General features: G+C 32.7%; 2 long non-coding RNA genes across 2 annotated transcripts; both read left to right on the top strand.

Moving 5' to 3' along the window:
- Window positions 1-3,036: 3,036 nt before the first annotated feature.
- Window positions 3,037-4,319, top strand: LOC148768868 (uncharacterized). Its single transcript, XR_016033281.1, has 2 exons — window positions 3,037-3,752; window positions 3,918-4,319. It is a non-coding gene; the product is annotated as an uncharacterized LOC148768868 (long non-coding RNA).
- A 4,154-nt stretch (window positions 4,320-8,473) lies between these two features.
- Window positions 8,474-10,093, top strand: LOC148768867 (uncharacterized). The gene is made up of 2 exons (XR_016032932.1): window positions 8,474-8,625; window positions 9,645-10,093. It is a non-coding gene; the product is annotated as an uncharacterized LOC148768867 (long non-coding RNA).
- The last annotated feature ends 7,860 nt before the right edge of the window (window positions 10,094-17,953 follow it).

Here is a 17,953-nt window from a genome sequence, read left to right as displayed (position 1 = left end):
AGTGCGACTTTATTTTATTTGTAATTTTCAAAAGAAAAAAACCACAATTCTCTCACACCCTTTCCCAACTATATTTCGTGCATGAACATTTCGTATTCCCTAACACAAAATGGATTTCGTGCAAAGAAGCACGAAATAGTGTTTTTTTACGATATACGAAACCATAAATTTATGTTTTTTATGCATTTCGCGTGTAGTATTGCACGAAATGAAACACTACATTTCGTGCAATATAACACGAAATGCCTTTTTTTTCATAAATTTGTTTTATTTCGTGTAAATTTACACGAAATACAAGCTTGCATTTCGTGTAAATTTACACGCAATAAAACAAATTTATGAAAAAAAGGCATTTCGTGTTATATTTCACGAAATGCAGTGTTTCATTTCGTGCAATACTACACGAAATGCATAAAAAATGTCAAACTTCGATAAAAAAATACGTTCTTTATCTCGAAATCGAAGTAGGTTTCTTCCGTATTGATAATTATTGTGTTCTAATTCATATTATCGGAAAAATTTGACGATTTGGAAAGTTTAAAAATTCTGAGGTTGAGAGAATTTAGAAAAAAATTAAAGGATTTCTTGACAAATGAATTATATTGCACTGTAACTGGAAAAAAATGCACTATAAATAGTAAACCCCTAATTTAATGTATATTAGTTTTATTAATATTAGAAAAAAAAACATACAACTTTGTCGTTTTTATCTGAATGAATGAATATTTTTACATAAAGAGAGTAAAAGTTTTATATCCTAGTACTTATCTTATTATCTAATTCTATATTATTATATATCAATAGCAATAAAAAGGAGATTTTTAACGTAAGGCTAGCTTACTATTTGTTGACTTGGGGTTGTGAAATTTGAGGTTGAAAATTTTGTCAAACAACCTTGAGGATCACTCATCAATAAATCATTTATGTGTAAATAATTGAAAGTCGAAATTATAACTAAATTATCTCAAGTTTAAAAAATTGCAAATAACTTCTTTATGGCAACGAAGAAATCTACAACTAATTATATAAGTGTACTGAATAAATTTACACTCTCGTATAATGGTTAGCAGACGTAATCTACACTAAGCTAATCGTATATGATATACTTCACCTAGCGACTGTTGGCAAGATAATTCAAATCTGGGTACCGCTAGATCATCTCTTCTTTAAAGTTTTATTTTAGCTAGGACATATGTGACACTTAACCTTTTAAAAGTTCTATTTCATTTTTTTTTTTCAAATATACTAAATAACATATCCTCCCCTAAAGTTAGATTCAATTACGTATAGATCCCTCATCTTTACTTCCACGTACTGCAATTTTCTTCTCTCGACAACTTCCATTAATGAAAATTTTAGATGCATATATTTTGAGGATAAATTACACCTACACCCCTCATGTATGCTAAAATAACTTTAAGTTCCTTGTGATATCGGTAATTACAATGACCCTTCTGAAATGACCCTTCTGAAACATTGTTAAAAACCCTAACGAAATAATGTATTGAATAAGTTATCCCGTTAGGGTTGTAACGGACTATTAGTTTCAGAAAGTGCTGGAGACAACATAGAGTTAGGGGATGACATGCAAGGGCGGACCCAGCGTCATTTCAATGGGGGCGAGATTTGGAGAAAAATGGACTGAATTTACGCGGGTTCAGTGCAAGCATTCCAGGTTTTTATATTTTTTTTTTTTTGTGATATTTTGTAAATATCAGTAATAAAAATTAATTATTTCAATATTTTAATAAAAAAATAGTATAATCTAAAATATATTACATAATTGGAATTTTTAAGCTTAAAATCATTAGACCAGTAAGTTTTTTTTAGGGGTGCGAAATATACTCTAATTTATAAATTAATATAAAAAAACCATTAAGAAAAAGGGACAAAAAAAAAATTGCAGGGGCGGCAACCCCCCCCCCCCCCCCCCCCCCCAAGCAAACCTTGGGTCCGCCTCTAGTGGCATGGTTCCCCCAACATTTTTTCAATCCTTATTATTTTATATAAAATTTATAAATTTTCTATGGTAGCATTAACGGCCCCGCGGAAAATAAATATAGTACATATACCCCAGGACATGAAATGTTGGCTTCGGTGTTTAAGGGGTGTAATTGTAATTACAAATACTACCAAACAGTAACTGTATTTAAGGGCCGTTAATGCTACCAAACAGTAATATTATTGTGTGAGACAGTAATTTAACAGCCAAGACAGTAATATTAATTAAAATAATTTTATTTAAGAAAAAACAAAATTAAAAAAAAAAAGTCAATTAACAATTAAATTACTGTCTCCGACAGTTAAATAACTGCTGGAGACAGTAATATTAATTAAAATATTTAAAAAAAAAATCAATTAACAGTTAAATTACTGTCCACGACAATTAAATAACTACTGGAGACAGTAATTTAGCAACGCATACAATAATATTAATTAAAATATTTAGAAAAAAAAGTCAATTAACAGTTAAATTACTGTCTCCGATAGTTAAATAACTGTTGGAGACAGTAATTTAGCAGCCAAGACAGTAATATTAATTAGAAATATTTTTGAAGAAAAAAAAAAAGGTCAATTTACAGTTAAATTACTGTCTCCGACAGTTAAATAACTGCTGTAGACAGTAATTTAGCAGCCAAGACAGTAATATTAATTAAAATATTTTTTTAAGAAAAAAAAATAAAAAAAAACAAGTCAACGGCGGTTGACCTACCGGAAATTTTTTTTCTTAAAAAAAAAGTTTTCAAAAAAAAAAAAAAAAAGGTCAACGCCGGAGACCGGCGGTCTCCGGTGGTGGTGGGTCAAAATTTAAATTATGGTTAAAATTGGTTAATTGGAGTTGAATTGGGTTTCAATGAATTAAATTGGAGTTGAATTGGGTTTCAATGAATTGAGGGTTAAGGATTTTCCTTATTTGCAAATAAGTTTGAATGAGCTGGATTTATTTGAAAGAGAAAAAAGTTGGATTTCCCTCTTTTAATTAAGTGCCCTAGGCATGAACCTATTTGCTATTTGCCCTTATTAATAATATTTTGGGTTAACTGCAAAAAATCCCCTAAACTTTGGACGTTTTTGCGCTTTACCCCCTGAACGGAAAAAAGTTGCACGGGCATACCTGAACTCCGGTTTTCTTAGCACCGATGTCCAAAATGTCCATTTTTGGCCAAAATTGACCGGAAGGCAAATCACGTGCCTCACACGTGACTTTAGCTAGGGTAAATTGGTCATTTCCTTTTATACTCAATTTTCTTCCTTTTCTTTTTAATAAATATAAATAATTAAAAAAGGAAAAATGAAAGAAAGAAGAAACGAAAAACAAAAAAAGAAAAAAAGAAATTAGAAAACCCATCATCTTCGTCCACCACACACAAATCAGACAACCACCTACGACAACTTCTGATCCGACGCCGCACCACCACCCCTTCCGAACCAATTTCAATCCATCCCCCCATATCTGTTAGTTCGATCTCGAAAATCTGCTATTCAATCCACCCCTTCACCATCGTCATCATCATCATCCTCATCATCCTCGAATCTGAACATCGGCGGCGGCGGCGACGAAAACTGGCGGCGTAAGCTCCGCCGTCGGCTCTTGAAATCTCTCAGATCTACCTCCGTCGAAAAACCTCGGAGAACCGAAAAAGAGAAAGTACCACTTAGTTTTCCTCGAAGACGACGAGGATGTGAACAAGGACAAATTGAGCTGCTTGTTGGTGTTGTACGTTTTCTTCGGCGGCGGCGACTGCATTAGGGTTGTACCTCTGGCTCCATTACTTGTACTCGAATTCTTCCACATCTCGATTCGATTTTGCTTGCTCTCAATTATTAACAGATCTGGTGAATTGCTGTTGTTTTGTTGGCCTTTTGGGATAATCGGTTGATTATTGCTGTTGTTATTATTATGAGGTTGTTTGTAGGGGATGAGTTTGCCGCAGAAGATGATGTTCTCCGGCGGAAAATCGGCGGCGGCGGCGGCGGAAGGAGTGAACTCTTGGCTGAGCTTGGTTGGGGATGATGGTGATGGGAAGAAGAAACTTATTCTTCTTTTTTTATTTTTTTATTTTTAACATTTATTTATATTTATTAAAAAGAAAAGGAAGAAAATTGAGTATAAAAGGAAATGACCAATTTACCCCAGCTAAAGTCACGTGTGTGGCACGTGATTTGACTTCCGGTCAATTTTGGCCAAAAATGGACATTTTGGACATCGGTGCTAAGAAAACCGGAGTTCAGGTATGCCCGTGCAACTTTTTTCCGTTCAGGGGGTAAAGCGCAAAAACGTCCAAAGTTTAGGGGATTTTTTGCAGTTAACCCTAATATTTTTACTCTTCACTGGGTTTGTCTAATATTCAATATCTTTTTTCCTGAATTTATCATCTCCAAAATCTTTGCTACTTACATTCCTACGTCCACCTGCATGGACTCTTTCCAATGGGCTTTTAATAAAAATGGTTTATTCACCATTAATAAAAATGCCTTATTTGCAATAAAACCGGTGTCCTTTTTTGTCTTATGTGGAAAGCTCGAAATGAAGATCGACATAAAATTATTAACAATTTCAATATTTGGATCTCAAAGCAATACTCAAATATATAAACTTAAATGGATCCCTACCCCGCTGAACTGGTTCAAATTGAATATTGACGGGTCCTCTGTTTCTAAATTCTAATCTAGGTAAAACCGGAGTTGGTGGAATTATTAGAAACAATAAAGGCGAATTTATTTTGGCATTTGCAAAAAAAATATTGGGATCACTAGCAATAATAAAGCTGAGGTTTGGACTTTCTTTATGACACTCAAAGTTGCTAAAAATCTCTAGATTTCTTATCTTATTATCGAATTTGACTCTACATTTTTGCATGAACTCCTATTGAAAGATATTTTGTGTTCTTTTCATCGTTGTGGCTCTAAACTTTGTACTAAGTTGCTTGTTTTGAAGTAGTTATGAAATGATAGTTTCTTTCTCTTAAAAAAAATGTCAAATACAAAATTATCCAATAAATCAGGATAAAAAACTTATTTGTTTTGTTATGGTTTACGGGCTAGTCCAAAATATTATGGACGAATCATACATAAAATAAAATATAACTATGAATTAACCTTGAGTTATTTTATCAACCAAACGAGTCTTAGTAAAAAAAAGAAAATTTGATTACCAAATAAATTAGAATAGCATATTTGCTCATGCTTGATGGGAAGTGGTAATTAATTATTTTCCTTAATCTATCTATAGTTTCAATAAAAGTTTACATTATATTCGATTAGTTTGGATTATATCAGATTGAATTAATTTTCTACCGGTTAATTATTTATTTAATTAGTAACATGTTCAGTTTGATAGAGTATTAAATTAGTTAAATTCCGGTATCGTATATAATTTGTCCATAAAACCATTTACATGATAAAAATTAAATTATGACTTTAGGGATAAAACTGTCCTTTTCTAGTTTATTCACGCCCTACAAAATTAATTGCAAAGGGAAAAGGATATTACTAAGTTAATGAATAGTAGCGTGTAGTAGTGGGCTTTAATTTTTGTAGTGATTATGAATAAGTACAAATATTATCATCGGAACATGTTATTAACCCCAACTATTTAGTAGGGACGCATCGAACATGGTTTAAATCGTTCCGAATGAATATTGAAATTAATTCATAGAATAATATGTACTAGTTCATTTTTTTTCGGTAAATTACAACCACCCCTGATGTATGGTCAAATTACGAAAAAAAACCCTCATGTTTGGATAATTACGAATCTTCTTACACGTCCACCCTTATGGTGTCTAATTCAACATAATCTTCTAGATCCCATGAACTGTTCTCTAGTTTGTACTCGTTTTTTTGCAGTTTCTGATGCACCACAATCCAATGTATACATGCAAAAAAACACATTTTGCTTAAAAATGTGGAGCTCGAATGGGATAAAACTGGTACAAAACTGAGAATATTCCATATAATCTAGAAGATTTCATTAAATTTGACACTATAAGGATGGACGTGTAAAAAGATTTATAGTTGACGTGTGATTGTAATTACCCAAACATGAGAGATTTTTTCGTAATTTGATCATAACACAAGGGTAGTTATAATTATTTATTTTTTTATTTTGTTTAGTGAATTAAATGAGCACAGATTGCCAGCTTCTGCAATCTGCATGAGAGGGACTAAAGGTGTAGGCATGTTTGTTTTTGGACTCTATTTAGTTAAACAATTTCTGTCAATAAATTACATCAAAAAGATTGTAGCACCTGATTTGGACCATAAGAGTTTAGTTTGATGATTCTAGTCTATTTCCAATGATTATACTATATTATTAAAATAAAAATGACAAGTAATCCTAGTATCACTAATTTGATGCAATAAAAAGAAAGTTATTTATCTACTTCAACCATATAATAATTTAAAATTACAAAATTTTTTTTTACCACATCACTTTAATATAGTTAATTATGCACTTAAATTTGTAAGAGTCCTCATTTTTAATTTAAAATCACTTGCAAAGGAAGTAAATAAATATATATTTGGTTAATAATAAATGCCATCACCATGCAGCTTAAGCTGCAAGCATCACTGTGAAATAAAGATTTTTGTTTTTTTTTTGGTTTTTTGTATCTTAGTGATATTCTTGTACCATAGTGATACTTTTAGAGCGCGTGAGGTTGTTGCAACTTACAAGAGACAAAAATGACATTTCTGTGCAAAACCATCTGTGTGTATTATATATATATTTTTTATGTATTTTGTATTATAATAATTAAAATATGTGTTTTTTTTTTTCCTTTCATTTTTCTTACCTTAATTAGATAAGCACACATTGTTAATGAAGGTACGCATGTTTTGGCATATTCGTCCCCTGTGGATAACTCTCCAAATTTACCCTGAAAATAATTTGCGTTAATACATTTCTCAAAATGATGCAACCTTTTATTTTTTTTTTAATTATTTTTTAAAATTTCTTGAACATTATTTTGGTTACTAGATTGATATTTTGTATCTACATAAATAAATTGTTGTTCATTTATGAGAATAACAATAGTGTTTAACTTTGACAATTTGCCACATTTGATTTTTTTTTTAATAGGGTGCTAATTTTTTTTAAATTGATTTGTTTATTTGCATATATATAGGACACGAGACTACAACATCTCATACTCTCTGTTAATGGTTATAAATGATTCCAATATTATTTTAGATTTGCAATAACCAATTTTGTTTTTCATTCTTGTATTTTAAGGGGAGTATTTGATTTTCTTATTAATTAATTTCAATTTTTGAAAATCATTTGTTTAGAATTGGAAAGTAATTAAGAAAAAGTAAAGAAAAGAAAAACCTAATAACAAGAAGGATAAATTACAACCACCTCCCTGAGATAAAGTGTAATTACGAAAACCCCCTAATATTTAAGAAATTACATCCAGCCCCCTGTAGTTTGCATATGTCTTGCATCCAGCCCCCTATAAGAGGGTGTTAATGTAAGAAATCTACAAACTGCAGGGGGTGGATGTAGTTATGAGAAAATGAGGGGTGATTGTAATTTATGCTAAAAAGGAAAAAAGAGAGAGAAAAAAAGAAAAAAAAAAAAAGAATATAAGAAACCACACATGGCATAACCGTCGTCACCAGTACCACTGCCACTGCCACTGCAAATTCCAATTTTCTCTGAGAAAATGAATTCTATCGTGATTAACCATAGAAGGAGGGTTAATATTTATAACTCCACGTTAGGCATCATTCAATTCGCCTATTTGCTTAAAAAAGGATTAATTAGGAACAGGTGGCCCGGTGACTCCGGCTACCGATTCGGCGGAGTCGCCGGGAATTTGCCTCCGTTTGAACGTCGCTGGAGAAAGAAGAAGGGGAAGGAGTATTACTCATTCGCTGCGCCATTGTTTTCTGAGTTTGCAAAGGAGACCGTGAGTCACCGGCTGATCACGTACCGCCGACCACCGGGGACGTTGTACGTGGCGGACTCACCCGAGGTCGTGATTAACGGCGTCGTACGTGGAAAACGAGAGCAGATTCAGAGGATAAATTCCGTCATCCAGTTCATACAATTCGCGGATCTCTTAAAGCGCGGAGTTCTGAAGAACAGATTCCCCGGCGACACTATCTACGATTTTGCCGGTGTCGGGGCCAACCTCCTTCCTTTCGACGGCGGAAATGGCGTGAAAATCTGGAAGTCAGCGGCGATGGTGTATCAACATCTCGCCGCCTTGTTGAAAAGCGGATCGATCGTCGCCAAAAGACCGGGAGGTATGTTTTAAGTGTGTTAATTTGGGTATGTTTTAAGTGTTGTTAATTAAGTTAATTAAAGGGTTAATGCCAAACCAAAAAATACGTGTATTAATTATTATTAAAAAAAAAAGTTAAAAAGAAAAAAGTTAATATTTAAGTGCGTTTCCTCTGTTTTTGTAGGCGGCTAGGGTTTATTGTGTTAATTTTTTCTTTGTCGATTTTTTTTAGATGCCTTATTCATCTTCCCGGGAGCTTATCTACCGGAAGCATTGGTAGAATTGTCTGAAGTCGGTAATAAAGCAGTCTTTAGCTATTTGGGATTCATCGAAGAAGATGAGAGTGAGATTCCATCCGATGAATCTGAAGATCTAGAAGCAGACGAACCTGGTATATTGTTTTATTTTGTTTTTTTAAATCTGGCAGCACAATTTTTCAATTGCTAAAATTTCAAAGTTTTTGGCTCCTTTGTTTTTTCTATCTTCTTGGATATAATTCTGAACCTGATATGGACTGTGCATTTTTTTTAAAACTGATATTTCCAGTTCGTAACTATTAAGTCTTGACCTTTTTGTTCAATTTGGTTTGAAAATTGTAGTCCCTGAAAATGCTCGTAATAGATATTAGGCAGCTTTTTACTAGGAATGGTTGATTTTGTGCATTTTTTAGGAACTTTTTGTTTGATTTTATTTGGGTGACATTGTTGTACTGTAAGTGGCATGTAGAGTTTATGCTTGGTCATTCTATACTGTTATAGAATGCGTTTACATTTAAGATTTAGATATTATTTTATAATAATCAATGATTGGATGGTGTAAAAATAACTTTTAATGTAGTGATTTGATTTATTTTAAATATTTTGGGAAGAGAGAAATAGACGAGGAGTAAGAATAACAGTGCTAAATGTTTGGTTCGATATTGGCGAATGAAATTTGGGAAAACAAAACAATGGATACCAATTTTTAATGAATTTCGGAGAGATGAATATTTTTGTTCGTGTAAGAATGGGTATTGTTTGATGGTCTTCGGCTGACAGAAATCTCATAAATCCACGATTTGATTTTAATGTAGTGATAAATCCACGATTTGAGTAATTGCATGTTTTAACTTTTTAGACTATATCCTAGAAAGAATGCCCCTGTATGCTTAAGTAAACTGAATTTATATTTGCATATATTTCGTATTTCACCGTTTATCTAACATATTGGCTGTATGAAATTGTAGCTGGTAGAGCTGACAGCATGGGATTGGATATGTTGACGAAGACTGCTCCAAATAGTTCTCAAGGTTATTATCTCTCCCATTCTTACAATTTTGTGTTTTTTCTCGTTATTTTGTGTTTTTTTCTTCTTCGTGTTTTACTATAATTACTTCGTCTAATTTGTGTTCTTTTTCATGCTTCATTGCAGTCCCCCCTGAAGAATTATACGCCACTCAACTATCTCAGTTACGTGAAACGGGCTTCATTGATACGCGAGAAAGCATCACAGCATTGATTGCCTCTACAGGGAATGTTCATGCTGCTGTGGATCGCCTTACTGGAAATCCTGGTCAATAGAGTCGATCTTACTATCTTTTGTGTTCATACGTAGCTTTGGAGATGGAATTTGGACAACGATGTGGATCATGGTACAATTCAATCATTTCATGCGACAAACCAAACTTGAATGTGTTTGTTGAAACACCTTCCTTTTTGCCCTTTTGGTCCGTCCCGTGACTCGGGGAAAAAAAAAAACCGAAAACTAACATGGCATGAGCAATATTCAGTGTCTCGTAAATGCAGTGTGAAGTGCATTATTTTCCACGTTTTGTAGTGCACTCTTTACAATGACTGGTTGAGGGTGTTTTAAATTCTTGATATTACCGGTTATAGATAATTTTTATCTCTAATGAATCTCCTCCATGTTTGGTTCGTATCGAGAATATTGGCCCTGTACAGCGATCTAAGAGTTCGTAACTCGTATATTTGGAATCTTGCTATCTTTGGACATGTAAAAATCGCTTGTGGTATTGCGCTAAATATCGTAGCAGTTTGTTAGGCTCTTGGCCAAATCCATGCTTCCAAAGATAGTATGCTCATTTGACTTTAAAGATGGATTTTATAGGATTTGAGTAGGGGTGGAAATCGGAACGAAAATTCCGATTTCCGCCGAATCCGATCCGAAAAATTCCGATTTTGGAACGACTTTTTCCATTCCGAATTCCGAAATTCCGATTTCCGAAAATTCCAAAAAAAATCGGATCGGAATCGGAAATACATATAAAAATTTCGGAATTTCGGAATTCCGATCCGAAAGTAGTTCCGATTATTTCCGATTTTTTTCTGATTATTATTAATATTTATTAATTATTATATACTAAATTATTTGTTTATTTTTATATTTAAAAGGTTCAAAACATGTACTGATATACAAAACTTAAATGGTAAACCCTAATTCCTTGTCACTCTCACGTTGCGCCGCCGCTGCACCCAGCCCTTTACTCTCTCCCGATTTCTCATTTCTCCTACCACCACCGCCCCCAGCCCGTCCCCCTCATCTCTCCGCCGAGAACCAGCCGCGCCGCCCCTTATTGTCTCCACCGAGCACTAGCCGCGCCGCCCCTTATTTTCTCAGCCGAGCACTAACTGCGCCGCCACTTGTTCCCTTCATTCTAGAGGTATTTCATAGAAATCGATCCTCTATTTTTTTGTTTGGTAATCTTCCTATTATTACTCTTAAAATTGCAAAAAAAAATTATTGGCAGAACATGTAAATCCCCTGTTTTCCTTCCTTCTGCAACCTTAAACCTATTGCCCTACTTTTTATTTTTATTTTTGCGTATTAGTTATTGAAATATGTATGAATTTGTTTGAACTTGGATTCAAAATGTTTATAGAACTTGTTTTGGAGGGGCTTTGAGATGGTAAGTTGCCTCCCATTTATGAATTTTATCAACAGTTAAAGGGGCTTTTGAGGTGCTTCATGAGTGTCTTATTCTAGTACATAATTTGTATCATAATCTTATGATTCCTGTTTTTTCTTGCTTCTTGGTTGTGGCTAACATATTAATGTCAAAACATCTTATATGATAATTCAAAATATTTGCTGAAAGTTTAAGATGTATGCTTCCTAACTACAATTTATGAGTTCATCAGCTTCTTATGTTACAAAGGTCGATTTTTTTTTTTCTCTCTCGTAAGATCCAATAAGCTCCTTTAGTTTGATGTTTTATGAGTTTTCGGTGAATTACACACACACCCCTCATATATCCTTCTCAAAGATTGGTTTGAGAAGCAGCCCTTTAATTAATGTTGAAGAATGTTGAAGAAGACATCGATAAGCACTTATCAATAGAAAAGAGTATGTATTCATCTTCAATTTTATAGTACTTTTACTTTGTTACAATTATTTCTTAATGTTAATATTTTTGCTTGTTTTTTCATTGTAGATTCCAATGCATTGAAGGTTAACAAATGAGCAAAATTGGAGAGTGATTCTATGTGGATGCCCTCTCGGTGTTTTTGCTTGGATGTATATTAGGTGTTGTATTGTTGGTATTTTGAACCTAGGCATGCTTGTTCCCTTTATTTCTTTTTTTACAATTTAATTTCATTAAGAAAGCAGGCCTCTGTGTTTGTTGTTGAGGTTATTAGTCCTGTGCTACTGCGTGTGTCTGTCTATATGATGAAGTAGGTCTGTTTTTATTTTTATTATTATTAATATTATTCATTCAATGAAATATTTTGAAAAAAAAAAAAATTTTTTGGAAAATCTGAAAATTCCGAAAATGAAAAATTCCGATTTTCCGAAATTTCCAAAAAAATCGGAATCGGAATCCATTTTTAAAATCCGAAAATATCGGAATTGGAATTGGAATGGCTAATTAACTTACGAAAAAAATCTGAAATATTCCGAAAGGCCTAAATCCGATCCGATCCGTCCGATTTCCACCCCTAGATTTGAGTAATGATTTTAAATTCATCCAATAATTTTAAAACTAGTTTGTATTTGAACTAAAAGGTTAAAAGCCACTGTGAAAAATGAATTTGCGATCATATTCGTAAAGCAAAAACATAGATGCACTCCTATTAACGTGGAAAATCTACCGGATTGGTCGATTCGAATTGAAGTTGTAAGGTCACCCCCATAACTGTTTAGTCAAAACAAGAATTCATTTTGATCAGACCATCTAGTTTCCTTTGATTATTGTGGGGCATATCTCGTTTCAAGATTTATCGACTGACTTGACCAGGATCCTATTTTCAGTCTAATTCCAGTCAACAACATTTGTTTTTTATTTCGATTTTATTTCATTTATTTAGTTAGTATAACTCTATATGTTCCGCTTAGACAAATTCTCTTGTTTTCACCTAGGATTCTTACTAAAGAAAGCGACTTCCAAATAAACATAGAATTATTATTTTGTGTTTAAGAATTTGGAAATGATTATTCTTTTGATTATTCAAACGCACCAACTACTTCTGAAATCGCATTGACAATCTCTACTCTTGTCCTAGCTCGTTGGAGAGCTAGATTTACCTCAATTATTCGTCCCTTTCCTTCAGCTTTTTTCAAATTAGCTTCTATTATTTCAAGAGTTTGCTGAGCTTCTTGTGAATCAATATCACTACCATTTTCCGACATCATTTACTAAAACGGTGATCTGATCTCATTATTGTCTACTCTAGCAAAACCACCCATCAGAGTCATCGTTAACCATTGGTCTTTAAGGCGTATTCTCAAAATCCCTATATCTACAACTGCAGCAATAGGAGCATGATTTGGTAATACGCCAATTTGACCACTATTCGTAGATAAAATGATTTATTTCACTTCTGAATCCCAAACAATTCTATTATGGGTCAGTACACAAAGATTTAAGGTCATTTCTTCAAATTGCTCTCCATTTCGAAGTTCATAGCCTTCGCGGTAGCTTCATCGATTTTAACACCCCACGTCTCCGATAATTTAATTTCCCATTAATTAGCATATATTTAATTAACATGATTTTATCTCTTATGTGCGTTTATTAGTTTAAGATTTTATTTATGTGATAACCAGTGAAATTTCATATAGAATGCATTATTCCGAAATAATTTTGGACGAATTTAAATTGATCATATTAGTTAATTATTAATCTAGAGATTAATCAAACTCCTTTGTTTTGCTAGAACTTATTTATTAGGAGAATTTAAATCACATATTTGCTTAATTGAAAATCAAAATTATCTTTTTTTGTTGAATAATATTATTTGAAGAAAAATGGAAAATTCCTCTTATTAATCCCTCAATTTTGACCATGGTACAACACAAGACCAAAAATTTTCTTTGAGTACAACCCTTCTCTAGGTGAGCCCATGTGCATTAAGATTTTTCTTTTTAAATTTCTTTTTTTATAGTTAAATGAAATTGCAAAGAAGTCCCTCTAGATAATTCATAAGTTTGCCTAAATTGCAAAAATGCCACTCCCCCATTCTTAATCATTAAACATGCAAGTCCCCCACAACTCTATAAATAGAACCCAAGCCTTTATATGTTTCTTCATCTTCTCTACACATTCTAAAGATCAAAATTCAAAGTATCTTTCTCATCTTCTCCCAATTTTCAAAATTAGTGTGTAGGAAAGCCCTAAAATCTCTCTTTCAAGAGTAAAATTCTTGGCCAAAAGAGTAAATCTTCTTCCTCTTCTTTCTTTTGTTCATTTTCGAAAATTTCAAGAAGCTAAGCTTCTTCTTCTTCACTCTCTAAAAATTTCTTCTTCTTCTCCTTGTTAAAAGGAAAGAACACCCTTCTAAATTTTCAGAGAAGATTAAGGTGAGAATTTTCGAATTCTTGCTACAAGTGCTTCAACACCAATAGTATTTTTCTTCTCTTTAATTTCTTGTTAATGTTCTTGTGACGATCGAAAACTAAAGGAGGAAGAAAATAAAATTTTGTGTTGAGTTTATGCTTTGATCATCCATGCATGTAATGATCTAAACTTTATATTAAATAATCTTGAAAAACTAAAAATAATATGATAATTTAAATGTTATGTATGTGCGTGTATATATATATATATATATATATATATATATATATATATATATATATATATATATATATATATATATATATATATATATATATATATATATTAGACCTACGTGATCTTAAGGAAACTTCGATCCATGGTTTTCGTAAACCTGCGTGGTCGAAGAAAGTACTTGATCCATGGGTTTATTTATAATATCTATGTGTTATATATAAATATATGTTTCTATGTGTATGTATATCGACCTACGTGGTTGTAAGTGTACTCTCACTGGGTCGAGGAAGCTTGCAATCCATGGTTTATGATCTATGAGTAATAAGATAATATATGAGGCTAAAATCCAATAACAAGATTATTAAAAGTGGAATTTCGCGTGATTGAATTGTTGATGGTTCGGAATCTTCTGAGGAAAATGTTTAAATTGCTAATGCATGTAGTAATTAGAAGAATGTGTTTTAAAAACTCGTAATCTTACTCTGCATGTGATGATCTAGAAAGAAAATGAAATAAATTTAAATTTGGTGCTACATTGAAAGAAAACATCAAGTCTCTTGAGAAAGAGGGCTTGAACTTTAATTAATGAAACTTGGAGGTAATAACTATAAATGACCGAATGTTTTGAGCTACTTTTGTTATACGTGTAAAATATGTGATCTATGCTCTTTGCTTGAGTTATTATGTCTCTTACTTGATTTTATGATTTTGTGACTTTGTGACTAAACTATGTGCTTTGTGAAATATGTGTACTAATATGCTTATATGTAAGCTAACTTTGAATATGTGAAAACTAAGAATATATACTAACCTCACTTGCACGTTTTTAAAGTTGGAAAATCTTGTAAAACTTAGATCGAATAAGCACAGGGTATGAGGGGCCGGTACCCCAAAAATGAGATGAAAAGTGTGTGATTTGATTCCACTTATGAAACGGGTTCCAAATAAATGAAGGCTTATTGTCTAATGTTTTGCTTAATTTTTCAAAGGATATCCGAACAAAAATATTTTTCTCACACACCTAATCTAGTTGCTTGAAATGAATGAATGTATGTATAAGAGAATGACTGCCTTGTAATGGATCTACTGTTATTCCTTATGAAATGATGAAAGGAAGGTCTAATAGGTAAAATGAGAAGGTCTAAGAGGTAATTCGAGAAGGTAAATATAAATTGGTAAAGTTCCTCAATGAGATAACGATTGAGGTAAAATGGAAATGTTTTTAGTGTTTATATGTGTGGTTTGAGATGGTACATATACATACATACATAGCATATATATATATATATATATATATATATATATATATATATATATATATATATATATATATATATATATATATATATATATATATATATATATATATATATATATATATATATATATATATTTGTTTGCCTATGTGTATTCGATCCTCTTCGGAAATTCTCATTGAGTCCAAAAGACTCATATAGGTGTTGAAATACTTGTAGGTACTTTCAATCCCGAGCACGAGTCATAAAGTTGGAGTCGAGTTCGAGGATCGAGGGATGTGTTCATACGGAAGACGTGTGGATCTTGTGCGCTCTTAAGTTAGTCATGTGGTTTCACTTATATAGTTTAATTTTAAAGACTTTCGATACCGTATTAGATATCTATTATTGTACTCCCTCGGGGGCTCTTAGTAGTAAGAACATTACATTTAATAATAATTAGGATTTATGATTACGTCTTTTTGCCAAACTTCTATATAATGCTTATCGGTTAGTTATATGTTGTGTTCTGCCCTGTTGTTTGATAATATGTATTAAATATACCTTCTTTTTAGAATTGCATGTAAATTTACAAAGTCATAGTTCTTTCTGTTACGGTTATTTTGGTAGGTCTTTTGAATCTTTTGGATAAGCCATAAATTTATTATGAATTATTTTCCATAACTGCACACATGCAGAGTCATTTTAGGACATGCATCAATCTATGAAGTGTTTCTTACCAAATGAATCCATTTAACTTGGAGTATGTTTTCAACTCATGTTTCTGCTTTGGTTTAAAATTTGGTAGTGTTTCCAACAGTAGAGAATTTATAAATAATTTTCAAAGCTCCCTCCCCTGTTTTGGATTTTCAAACTGTACAGTTGCATGTGTTTAATTATTTCTCTCAAATGGCTAATTATATTTTAAAACTGTTTTAAATGTGTCATTATGACCCATATTAGAGTATGTGGTTAAATTTTCAAATTCGTTTCACGAAGGGTTTAAGAGAAATTAATTTTTGCAGTTGATCCAGCTAATCTGTCCGAAATTCCTCTCTTTACTCTTGATTATTTAAATTACTAGTCATGTATGCCTCTTTTCTGATAGTTGGTTAAATGTATATAGTATGGTTATATGTGGACACTCTTCCTCTTATTTTAAAAGAAAAAAATTACGCGTAACTTTCTATTTGTAGAAGGTGATTTTTAAAACGAGCATTCCACACTCATTATTTTCTAAAAGTCTTCCGCTAGAATATTCTAAATTACTAAGTAAGTGTAATTAGAAAAGGGGTGTCACACATACGTAGTATCAGAGCAACATTCCCCGAAAACTTCCATATGTGCTTAAACATCTCTGAGATTCTCGAAAATTACTAGTTATTGGGCTCATCTGTTTTTTTTAAGCCCAGTAGTTATTATGTTTGTTTTGTTTTATCTTTTTGATGATAATATTGTTGTTGGGCTAGAGTAAAATATTCCCTTAACATAGAAGGGGTATTTATACCTACTTTGGGATGGAATGCAGACAAGCAAATTTTCACTAATTCTTTCCACTTCTACTTTCTTCTTCCCCAAGTCTTTCTACTCCTATCATAATTTCTTCAGTTTACAGATCAATTACAAATATTATTACGAAATTACATTAAGCAAATATTAATAAACCCTTGGATCCTGACAATTGGTACTCAGAGCAAGGTCTGATCTAATGGCGGATGGCACCAGATTGGAAGCACACCAGAAGTTATTGGAATAGAAGATGCAGGAGGAAATGGACAAGCGGGTGGCAGTTGAAACAAACCTGCAAGAGCAAATCAGTTTAAATCACGAAGAACAAATAAATCTCTCGAAATCATGCAGATTTAGCTGGGTAAAATAGCTGAAAGGATAGAGATGTATAACAGAGATAAATCAATTATGGGGAAAGGATCTACTTCAGGAACAAATCCAACACAATTCACTGCACAACCAGAGCACTTCACCAGACCCCAACAAGAACACATAAACAATAGGGGACAAGAAGTAATGGTGAATTCAAACCCTTTCTCTGGTAATTACAGCTCTAACCCAAAAATTGAACTTCCCAAATTTGATGGTAGCAACCCTAGAACATGGTTGTTTAAGTGTCAAGGGTATTTCCAGTTGGTATCTAACATACCTGACACTCAAAAGGTGGTGTTAGTTGTTTTGCATTTTGAGGGTAGAGCAGCTATTTGGTATGGACACATCTCACAAAATAATAGGGTTTATTCTTGGAATCAGTTTGTTGGTTTAGTTTCTGCTAGATTTGAGGATCTGAGGGAAGCTAAAGTGTTGGCTGAGATTGGCAAGTTAAAAGTTACAAACTCTCTAGAGGCTTACATTGATAAATTTGAGGAGCTTAGAGCCTATTTGTTGATGTTCAACACCAGATCATATGATGATGAATTCTTTCTGACCTTCTTTGTCAGTGGATTGCCCGAAGAAAATCAGAA

This window comes from Erythranthe guttata, chromosome 8 (genome assembly GCF_056151865.1).
Source record: "Erythranthe guttata isolate IM_541 chromosome 8, IM_541, whole genome shotgun sequence".
In the NCBI taxonomy this organism is placed as follows: Eukaryota; Viridiplantae; Streptophyta; class Magnoliopsida; order Lamiales; family Phrymaceae; genus Erythranthe; species Erythranthe guttata.
The sequence above is the reverse complement of the archived record's forward strand: the minus strand, read 5'-3'. Positions and strand labels throughout refer to the sequence as shown.